Source organism: Podarcis melisellensis (genome assembly GCF_964234715.1).
Source record: "Podarcis melisellensis genome assembly, chromosome: 9".
Classification (NCBI taxonomy): Eukaryota; Metazoa; Chordata; class Lepidosauria; order Squamata; family Lacertidae; genus Podarcis; species Podarcis melisellensis.
The window spans coordinates 43,247,736-43,258,949 of NC_138541.1; positions in this window are offsets into that span (position 1 = coordinate 43,247,736).

Sequence of the window (11,214 nt, forward strand, 5' to 3'; positions counted from 1 at the left end):
GGGCTAATTTTAGGCAAAGGGTCATTCATAAGGGTTTGGTAATAAAACCAGGCGCCAGTAGGATGTGACAGTCGAAGGCTGCCCCTCCAGCATTGTTTTGGGGACAGTGTAGGGGAATGCCAAATGTGTTCACCAGAAAATATGCCCGTTTGCAAACTTATGCATTCATTTCCAAATGGTTTCGGGGGCATTTTGCTAACCTCAGACCGCAAACAATTTCCTTTGGCCTCCGTTCTTTGTGATTTTATTTGCTCTGAAAATAGAGCAACAGGGAGGGAGCGGTGGGGGTGGGAATGAACTCAAGGAGGGGGGGAGGAAAAGCACAATAAAAGTACTTGTTTTATGTGAACTCCGGGGCACGGTTCCAAATGAGTGAGTAGTACTGGGCTCTCTGTCAATTATTTCACTCTCTGAAGCTGCACAGAGAATGGGACCCATTTGATGCCCTGCTGTCTTTTTGCAGTTTCTCTCCCCCCAATCTTGCACATGAAAGTGATAATAATTCATTATTATAAAACCTGAAAGATGGAATCCCTTGGGCAGAACCATCCAACAAGTCTATCTCGCTTAAGAATAAGGTGGACACAGTCTATAAAAATTGGATCTACCTGGAGTATGTGGAATTCAGGGGGTAGCATCGATCATAGTGTAGACCCTGAGTAGGCAAACTGTGGCCCGGGAGCCACATCCGGCCCAGTTGCCTTCTAAGTCCAGCCCGTGGACGGTCTGGGAATCAGCGTGTTATTTGTGGGGCCTGCCTGGTGTTTTTACATGAGTAGAATGTGTGCTTTTATTTAAAATGTATTTCTGGATACTTTGTGGGGCATAGGAATTTGTTCATTTCCCCCCCCAAAAAAATATAGCCTGGCCCCCCATAAGGTCTGAGGGACAGTGGACCGGCCCCCTGCTGAAAAAGTTTGCTGACCCCTGGTGTAGACCCACTGAAATCAGTGGATTTAAAGTGAGTTATAATTAACTTAAACCTATTGATTGCAGTGGGGCTATTCTGAGTATGACCTAGTCGAATACCACTCAGAGGTGTCTGGTGGTGTTCAGTGCTATTACGAGAAGATTCCTTCCACTCTTTCTGAGTCAACCTATGGCAGGATGCGTGTGAAATTGTGTCAAGGATCTGATCTTCGTGTGGGAAGACTCTCACTAGATTTTGTAATGCCCTTCTATTATTTTCACAACAGCCATGTGGCAGGAGATGCTTTCCTGGCATTTATTTTATTTGTTTACTTTGTAAAGCTTCTATACTGCTTGATTGTAGAAAAAGCCTCAAAGCAGTCTACATAAAACATTAAAATTATCAATAAGAAATTTACACGGAAATGCTTTTCCTCAGCACATTAACTTGGTGGATTTCTTCATGCCAGATTGTTCTTAAAAGAACAAGATATATTTAAAAAAACAAAACAAAGGCAGCCGTTACCATTTAGCTCTGTAACAGCCAACTTTGCTGAATGGACACTCTATAAACCAGGCATGGGGAATCTGTGGGCCTCCAGTTGTTGCTGAAAACCAGCTCCTATCAGCCCCAGTCAGTATGGCCCTTGTCAAGGATGATGGCAATTATAACTCAGAAACATCTTCAGGGCCACAGGTTCCACACTTTTGAATGCACACACCGTACATTTAAAGCACATGACTTCCCCTAAAGAATTTCAGGAGCTGGTGTCTTAAGGGTGCTGGGAATTTTAGCTCCGTGAGGGGGAAACTGCAGTTCCCAGGATTCCTAGGGAGAGGAATAATGTGCTTTAAATTACGGTGTGCATGCGGCTTTCAATTCCACGTGGATTTCACCACTGGTAGAGCTATAACCACAGTCTTGTGTACCGTAGCTATCCCAGGGAAATATGTGTAGTGGCTAAGAGGTGGGGTTTTTTTTAAGGGTTTTATCCAGCGTGATGGCAAATTTCAGTCCATTAATTGAAGGAGGAGGACTAGCGTTGGGAACAGTCCACCATTTGGAACTGCTCCCTATTTAATTAAAAAGGTATCACCTAGATTGATCTTGTTAAGAGGGAAGAACTCAAAGGTCCTTTGATGTGAGGTCCCAAGGAGCAGCTGTGTTATTCTAGCACAGCAAAAAGACAAAGCACGAGGGGGCATCGACTAACAAGCCTGTCATAGCAGGGGCTCACGTGCCATCTAATTCAAAAGAGTCGGGAGCAGGCTGTTGCATTGTGAACCTGAGAGCTCTTTCATTTTAAGATTGCATTCCGCAGTAGAAAGCTGAAGTAGCACTTTTGAACCCAAGCGGGGCTTCTGCAGGTTAAAGAATAGGAGGCGCAAAGGATCAATGCTCTCTAGTCTAGAGGGCACCATATAAATGCAGATGCTTCCGCCGCTCCAGAAGCACACAGGTAGGACATGTAAATATGTCACAGCAAGGATCAAAAGGATGCCCAAGCTGCCTTTTAGAGAAGCACACTATTTGCAGATGAATAAAACATGCACTTGATAGCTTTGCATCTGGCAGCGCCTCTTGTTATATACATCAGGATAATGGCATAGCCTTAGGTAGTTTGGCTGTAATAAATAAAAAATGACACAGGCTATAAGCCCCAAAATCAATTCTCTCAAAATGTCAGCTTCTTGGAACTAGCAAGACTAATCTGGAGTGAGTGTCGTTAAGGGACAGCAACTGGCCCTTCAAGGACACTTTACATTTTGCTAAGCAGTTCAGCCAAAGTCAGAATTGCGTTTCTGACAGTGCCGTAAGTTTTGTGAAACCTACCTGCCTAGAAGCTGGGAAGAAAATGAAATCCATCCAAAACATTTTTGGTGCTATTCTTCTTTGTCTGTTTTATATATATCTATTGCATCATCAGTGCTGCCCTGGACGTCTTTGGGAGGAACAATGGGATATAAAAATAAAAAATACATAATGCACATGCCATTTTACAGCATAGAAGAGTGTCAGCATAGAAGGGCTAACAAGAAGTCTGTGGTGCAAAAGCCCTGATGAATTGGACCAAAAGCCTATCTTGTCTGGTGTGCTGTTCCCACAGTGACCCACCAGATGCTGATGGGAAGTTCAGAAACAGATCATGAGCACAATAGCACAGTCCCAGCTCATGTTCCCCGGCAACTGGTATTCAGATGCTAGAGGTAATATATAGCCACCACGACTAGTAGCTATTGATAGCCTCATCCTCCATGAATTTGTCTAACTTCCTTTCAAAGCCATCCAGGCTAGCGACCATCACTGCATCTCTTGGTAGCGAATCCCAAGGTTTAACTGTGTGCAGAGAAGCACTTGATTTTGTTTGCTTTGAATCTACCATTCGCCATCAGAGAGCCAGGAGATGAAGGGTGAGAGGAGGAGAGGCAGGAGTAAACAGGGAAAGAATGTGGGTTATTTCAGTTATACACACTTAGGCTTAGTCACAAAGGAAGCCGGTGAAGGAATTTGATAAGTGATTCTAAAGCACTGGCCATTCATTCGGCCCCAAACAGCCTGCACTGAGATACAACCAAGAAACCCACCAGAAAACAGTTGATGTTTGCAAGTCTCAAGAAGCCTCAGTCAACAACAACAACAACAAAAATAAGATTTCTTCCTTGAAAGTCACACCTTGGTTTATATGTGGTGCTGGAAGTACCAAATGTATTTAAAAGCTTTGTCTCCATCATGTTAAGTTTTTCCAAGATCTCGGCCAGCTACTTCACTAGTTTTTTAAGAAATGTGCCTTTTTATAATGATAAAAAGGGGGCAAGGTCCACCTGTGTGTCAGTTACAGCAGGTGGCAGATTAAGTGAGAGCGGAGTGGTATCATCTTAAGGATCTCAAGCCAAAGCAACCACATCCACTCACTCAGCACTTTGGAGTTTAGGGGCACTGTGGAAATCAGAATTAGGAGGAGGCAGACTCCTTGAGTCACTAGCTTCAGAAGTATTTCTGAGTATGGAATCAATTGTCTCCTTCCCCCACTTCCAGTGTTTCATGACTATGTGCAGAGACAATCTCTAATGCGCCTTTAAGCATAATGCATGCAAGTTAATAGTACGGAGTCTGGGTGATAAACATGCACTTAGGTGGATTTCCCATCCCTCCTTACAGAATATCTGTTTGCAAGACTAAAAGCTATTTTGTAGCTAGTTCCGTTTGGGGAAACTGCTCTGCCCTAACAACAGAGCAGAAACAGATGCTCTTTAACAATGACCTGGTCTAGAGATATTCTGAACAACTGAAACGTGCATTTTGGGGTGCCAGGGAAGGGGTGGGGACAGAGTTCAAGATTTCAAACCTGTCTGCAAAAGTTGCATGGCACATCCCCTACAACTATGTGGGTCATGCTCTTTGTTGTGCATTTGTCTGCATGGAATCCATACATTTTCAAGCTGAACGCTCCCAGGAGTGCTAAGATTCTTACAAAATTAACACTGGTTGAGTCTAAGCTTTGCCTCTGGTTCTGAGCTGGTCAACAAGTACTGATTAATCCACTAGAGCAGGGATGCTATTGACCCTCCAGATCAGGGTTGGCTATCAGGAAACTCCAACTCCCATTACCCAAGTCAGCATGGCCCAATGATAAGGAGGCTCTGTTAGCTCTTCCTGCTCCAGATATTGTTGGACTACTACTCCCATCATCCCTAAGCACTGCCCATGCTGGCTGGGGATGATGGGATATGGAGTCCAATGTCATCTAGTTCTCCACGTCAGCCGTATTCACAGTGAAGCTTATCTTTGTTGTTTCCCAGGCAGTAGCACCTTCAGATGAAGAAAAGCCTTCCCCTTTATACTTCCTACTGGCTAAGGGTTGTTTGCATGTATTCATCACACATTATATCCATTCCAATGACAGCCCATGAGGCTCAGAGGCCATGCTTTCAACTAATTGAATGGCAATAAGTGAAATGTCCATTCTTACAAAATTGCCAGTCTTGGCAAAAAGAGTTGTGTGTCAATGTAAGATTTACTGACATTTTGAATATTCCTTTTTTTAAAAAAATAAAAAAAAAAACCTAGCCCAATCTTAAGAAATGCGTCATGGGCACAAATGTTTTAAATGTTAATGGGGAGGAAAATAATCAGCTCTCAAATGCATTCAGTCATTGCACTGGCCCGATTTTGGGATTAAGATTATAAAAAGAGAATGTTCCTCCTGCTAGACTTTTTACTGTATATATCGAACTTTTGAATTATTTAGATTTAGAGACTTTGGTTGCAATTTCTGATCATTTGTATTAGTCTATAAATAGTGTTTAGTGCCATTGTTATTGGCCATCGTGTTGTGTTACTTTGTTCAGACTTTTTACTGCAGCAGCATATTCATAATGTGTTTTGAAATCCTGGCCTGCTCTCGGAGATTGAGGATGAATTCCCACAGACATACAGAGGCATAAAAGGTCATAGCCGTGCCATGGCACTCAGATGGAAGGAAGCTCCGTTGAATTTAACAGAGAACAGAAATGCTATTAATAATACTTACACTGTGTCAGCAGCAAGCATGGCATCTCACAGAGTTATAGACACAAGTCAAATCCTTGCTAGCAAGGAGTTTACCAAGTAGGAAGGCTGCTTAAGGATTGCACCAAAACAGGAAAGTGTCACAAAAGGAGAGAAAGTGAGGATGAAAGAAACAACAGGTTTTCATAAAATGTGTGCATACTAATTTATTTGCATATAAATTTAGAAGCAATTATTGTCATTTAAATTGTAATACAATGCAGTTCACTGTAGTGGCCTATGTGCCTGCTCTGTTTTCTGGTGCTATTGATGGGTCATGTCCAGGCCCTTCCTGCTCTCCCTTCTTGAAGTCCTACCCTTTAAGCTAGACTTAGACCAGGCAGCCCATCACACAGAGGGCCGTCCTCTTTAAAGCTGGATGTGTGCCCCAGTTCCGGGGGCAGCAGTATCATGGAAACTCCAGACTCCATAGAGATTGTACCTTTTCATATTTTTATACAAGGGCTCTCATTTGGGTCTAATGGACTCAATATGGCTATGATCTAGAGTGGTGTTATGGTACAAGGACACTGGAAAGAACTACTTAAATTTCCAGAAATAGAAGATTCACCCATGTTTTCTATCTCCCGTAAACCCTTAAGATTGCAGATTGGGATCCACTCTCACATATGTTAAGGAGGAATCATCACAATAGGCCTGCCATTTGGACCTGCCTTGAGAAAGAGCAAAGAGGCAGAAAATGATTTATTTGGGTAGTGAGATGAAATGGGAGGACAGGCCTTCTGCACCTTTAATGGGGAATTTCAGGAAATTCTCTGAAATTCTTCTACACAACTATTAAAGGTGTAGGACATGCACACTGAAAATTTCAAACTGGTTTCTATTTGTTTGGAGTTGGTTTTTAAAGTGGGTGCCGGGCCTTTTAGCATAGCCTCTTATTTGTAACGTGGACTATATGGGGGACTATTTAGCTGATCATATTAGAAAAAGTGGTATTTCCTAGGGATACAACATTGTCAATTACAGACACGAATTTCCACCTGTTTCACAAGCAAAGTCTTTTGGAAATGCAGCAATTGGTATGTTTGCTCAAGTATTACCCTTCCAAGGGTCTCAAGTGAGCACAGTCAGACTTTTAGGCTCCTCTAAGCATCTATGGATAGCAACCACTATTTGAATAATGTACCTATTTAACTGGTTTTTAAACCGGTCAGGGGATGGGGCAAATGCATCCTGTTTACCTGAACCAAATCAACTTGTGCAAGCAAACCTACAACTATTGCACTTAAACCTCAAAATTTCCACCGAAAACAACTCTCATAATGGCTACAATTCCCTGTAGTTGCATAGATCTCTTCAAAGCAGCAAATGATACACAATGCAGAGCTATACGGAAGAGAGCAGCTTAAGAACAGAAAATGTCCTTTCCTTGGATAATAATATTTAAATGTTCATACCTTATAACTCTCTGCAATCACAGAACAGATGTAAAGTTTATTATGACTGGGGTACGAATTCCTTGGCACCAGAAAGTCAGCTGCTGCTGCTGCTGCTGGCTTTGAGAGAAGTTCAACTGTTCTCAAAAATCTGTTCTTCCCCCTACCTCTTTTAAAATTTGTGGACTCTATGTGTACAAGTGGGGTTCGAACAGGAGTTGTCAAGGTGCCAACCAACCAGGAGTACCCAACTCCATTCAACCCCTACCCCGTCTCCTGTCAATTTCTTCACAACTGACTCTAAACCAGCGGTCAGCAAGGTTTATCTTGTCTGGCCCAAATCGGTCCCGTGGAGATCCCTCTGGGCCGGATCACCTGCGCGCACGATTTCTGGCACCTGAGCAGGCGCAATTTTTGGTGCCGTGGAAGCGAGTCCCTGCGCTGCGCCAGTTTAGCGCAGCACATGAGCGGAAAGTTCAGTTCAGGGGCAGCTCGTGGGCCAGTCAAATGACCTCCGTGGGCTGCTTCCAGCCCATGGGCCTTAGGTTGCTGAACCCTGCTCTAAACATTCAAATGCCTTCTAAGCATCCCTGATCCTCATTGAGATGGGTTTTGGTGGGGTGGGGTGTTAGTGCCATATTTTTCTAATAAGAATTGTACTTTGGCAATTCTTTTTTCCTGAGCCTGCCAATAGCTACCTCTTTTCTTGTGGCCCTGGTTGGCAATGTAATCATCACCCCCTGATCACCTGAGTTTGCTATTAGCTTGTTTGGAGGTTCTAGCAAGGGAGTGCAGCTATTGATGGTCGTCTTCTTCCACCAAGTGTACGGCTTTGTGGGGGGGAAACACAGGAAGTGGAAGGGGACACCCACCTAGCTAGCCAGATCAGTCAAATCAAACCTGGCGATCAGTGGAATGACATGTAGCAACCAGATCACCCTTGCATCACATTTTTAAAAAGTTGTCCCAATTAAGGCTAGTAGAAACTATTAGGAGGAGGTTTACAAAATGTTGACCACCTTAATACAATTATTTTAAAATCTTGTCTGGTTTACTCTTCCCCCAAATGTAGCTTCCACCAACTGACTGGCGAAAGGAATGGAGATGTGCCAATGACAAAATTTGATAGCGGCACTGTTGTAATCTATATAGGTGTCCCATAAGCCATCACCTGGAAACATTCAAAAAAATCTTACCAGAGGCCTGCTGAAACAAGCTTCATAGGAGTTTTGGGTTTCTCTAAGCAGGAATAAAAGCAATGAAGAACTTAGGGATCCTCTTCTGGACTTTGGAGAATCATCAGTGCAATATGATCACCATTCTTCTCTACACATCAACACCGGTAACCAGAAAGCGAACTTCACAATATTAGAAGAGTTGTGTGTCATTAAAAAAAACAAAAACCCAAAGTATTGGTATATTAATAGTGTTTATTCACGTGTCTGTATATCTTTTAACACCCAGCTAACAATATGCAAGAAAGAAGCTGTTGTTTCATAAACATCATGATTCGTTGGAATATTTATAAAAATGCATATTGGATGTTTGAAGCTAGTGTTATTCTATCACCTTTCCCAGTCTTTCAAGACTAGTATATCTGTTGACATTACTAGGTGAATACTTCTAGTGGAAAATTCCTTAAATAATGATCAGCCTTAATGGGAAAGTCTTACTGAAGCATGACTGAATCTTCCACTCACACCAGTGGAAAATATGCCAAAGCTATGCTGGATGCTAGCTTAGTAGAACCCCGCGGGGTCTTATCAAACAGATCAACCTAGTCTTCCTTAAAAGTATTACTGGTTGTATTTGTACTAATTTTAACCTGTTTACAACTTACTTTGGGATTCAATTATTTCCTTAAAGCATGTTTGTAACTGTATATGTTGTAAAATGGTACTTCAAATAGCATTCTCATATTAATCTTTGTACAATTTTGTTAAAAATTTTGTATTCTGTACATGGAAATTACCCATATCCAAAGACAAGTGAAATATTTGCCTAATTTGTAAATTTCATAAGGGATCAATGTAAACTTTAATAATTGATGTAGCTAAATAAAATATAGCTTAAATCATGCTATTAATTTTTCTTTCTTTTTTTGAAAGAAGCAGTTGATCAGATTTTGCAGCTTGTAATGCATTCATTCACTTTAAATAAGATATAGCTGTTGAGATTCTGCCTGGAGGCTTGCCACAGGCACCTATAGGAACAGAATACGGGACAATGCTGGCCTTGCTTTGATCCAAAAGCGAAGGTGTTTGTATAATGCAATAAGGAAGCTCCACAGCGGATCCTATGCTAATGCCTGTGCGAGAAATCTGTTTTTAACATGCAACCCTATGCAGAGCTACCGAGGACTAAGTCCCATTTAGCTTAATGGACCTTCAGGGTAGATAAGGATAGGATTGTGCTGTCAGTCTCACTTTTCATGGACTAGGCAATCATAAGCTTTAAATATATATAAATAAGGTCAGAGGGTCATTCTCCTTTTGCAAACTTGCTGGCTGCATACCCTCAATCGTATCCCCTGCTGGCTCCACTTTCACACACTGGAGAGTCTGAAGGCTCCTGGCATAATTAGAACTCTGATCCCACAGGGATTCTTCTCATCTAGAAGCTTGGAGGGTGGCAATGCCGCGAAGCACAAGCGATGGCTATTGCATGAAGGGCTTATTTATTTACTTACTGCATTTATATGCCACCTTTTTCTCCAAGGTCCTCAGTGTAGTGTAAGTGGTTCTTCCCCATCTCGATTAACCCCAACCACCCTGCATGGTAGACTAGTCTGAGAGGCAGCGGCTGGCCCAAAGTCACCAGCTGAGCTTTATGGCCAAGTGGGGATTTGAAAACTGGTTTCCCAGGTCCTAGTCCAACACTCATAACCATTCCAGTCCACTGGCTGTGACTGCAAAGGCCTAAGCTGGCCTATTTGAATGGGAGTAATGTACAAGCGGGACGCGGGTGGCGCTGTGGGTAAAAGCCTCAGCGCCTAGGGCTTGCTGATCGAAAGGTCGGCGGTTCGAATCCCCGCGGCGGGGTGCGCTCCCGTTGCTCGGTCCCAGCGCCTGCCAACCTAGCAGTTCGAAAGCACCCTCGGGTGCAAGTAGATAAATAGGGACCGCTTTCTAGCGGGAAGGTAAACGGCGTTTCCATGTGCAGCTCTGGCTCGCCAGAGCAGCAATGTCACGCTGGTCACGTGACCCGGAAGTGTCTTCGGACAGCGCTGGCCCCTGGCCTCTTGAGTGAGATGGGCGCACAACCCCAGAGTCTGGCAAGACTGGCCCGTACGGGCAGGGGTACCTTTACCTTTAATGTACAAGCATTCAAAACGCTGGGATCAAAGGGACTATTCCCACCAGGATATGGTTCCAATTGCAAGAGGTTGGCAGGCCTGGGAAAGACCTCCATTTTCCTCAAGCAAATGAGAGGTCAGCTGGTATCAGCTTCCATTTGCATGCTGATCAAGTGTTTTCCATGGTCTAATATTTACGCACAGGAAGAGCAATCAATTCATAGGCAGTTTCATCTCCAAACACATTGTAATGCACCAGAGGTACTGAACTAGTTCCCACAGTGACACTGCTTTCATGTCTCTGGGGTTATCTCAGGATTAGGCTATTTGATAGCCTTCCCCAGGCAGATTGCTTTTCCCTTTAATTACCCTTCACTGGAAAAGTTTTGACCCTAGCTCCATGGACATGTCTTGAACAGACAGCACTACCATTTAAGGCCTTTAAACAATATGGCACAGTTTTTTTATATGAAAAAATCAATACAGCCAGCAAGACCGGCACAGTTCACCAGGAGTGGGGAGACACAATGAAGGAAAATAGGTGTCATGGAGAAATGATGCTTTTCTTGACATTTACCCACTGTTTCTCAAGCTTTCAGCTCTTAAAGTTATCTTTTTTAAAAGGAGTTATAAACATTGATAAAAGAACTCAAATTATGTTGGGCAAACTTATTTTAAAAAATATCTACTTCTCATGACACCTTCGGATGTTTCCATTTTCTCTCTCAAGATTAGAAAAAAAAAACTAAGGCAAACCATACATTTTTTATCATAAAATCCTTCCTCATGCAGGCAGCTATCCCAATTGCTAAATTTTATTTCTGCATGATACTAATTCGTCTATGGGACACAACAATAAGCAAAGTTGTACCAATGAGTCATTTAATGCAAGAATCCAGTTTTGCATTGTCCTTTAGCCCCACCAGCAATGGGGTGGGTCAATATTCACTTCTGCCAATATTTAATTTATGCACAACTCATAATAGCTGCCTTGAGAGAATTCTTGCTTCAAATTAATATATCTAGCTGCTGTAGAGAAAACATTGTAAAAACCGCAGTAAATA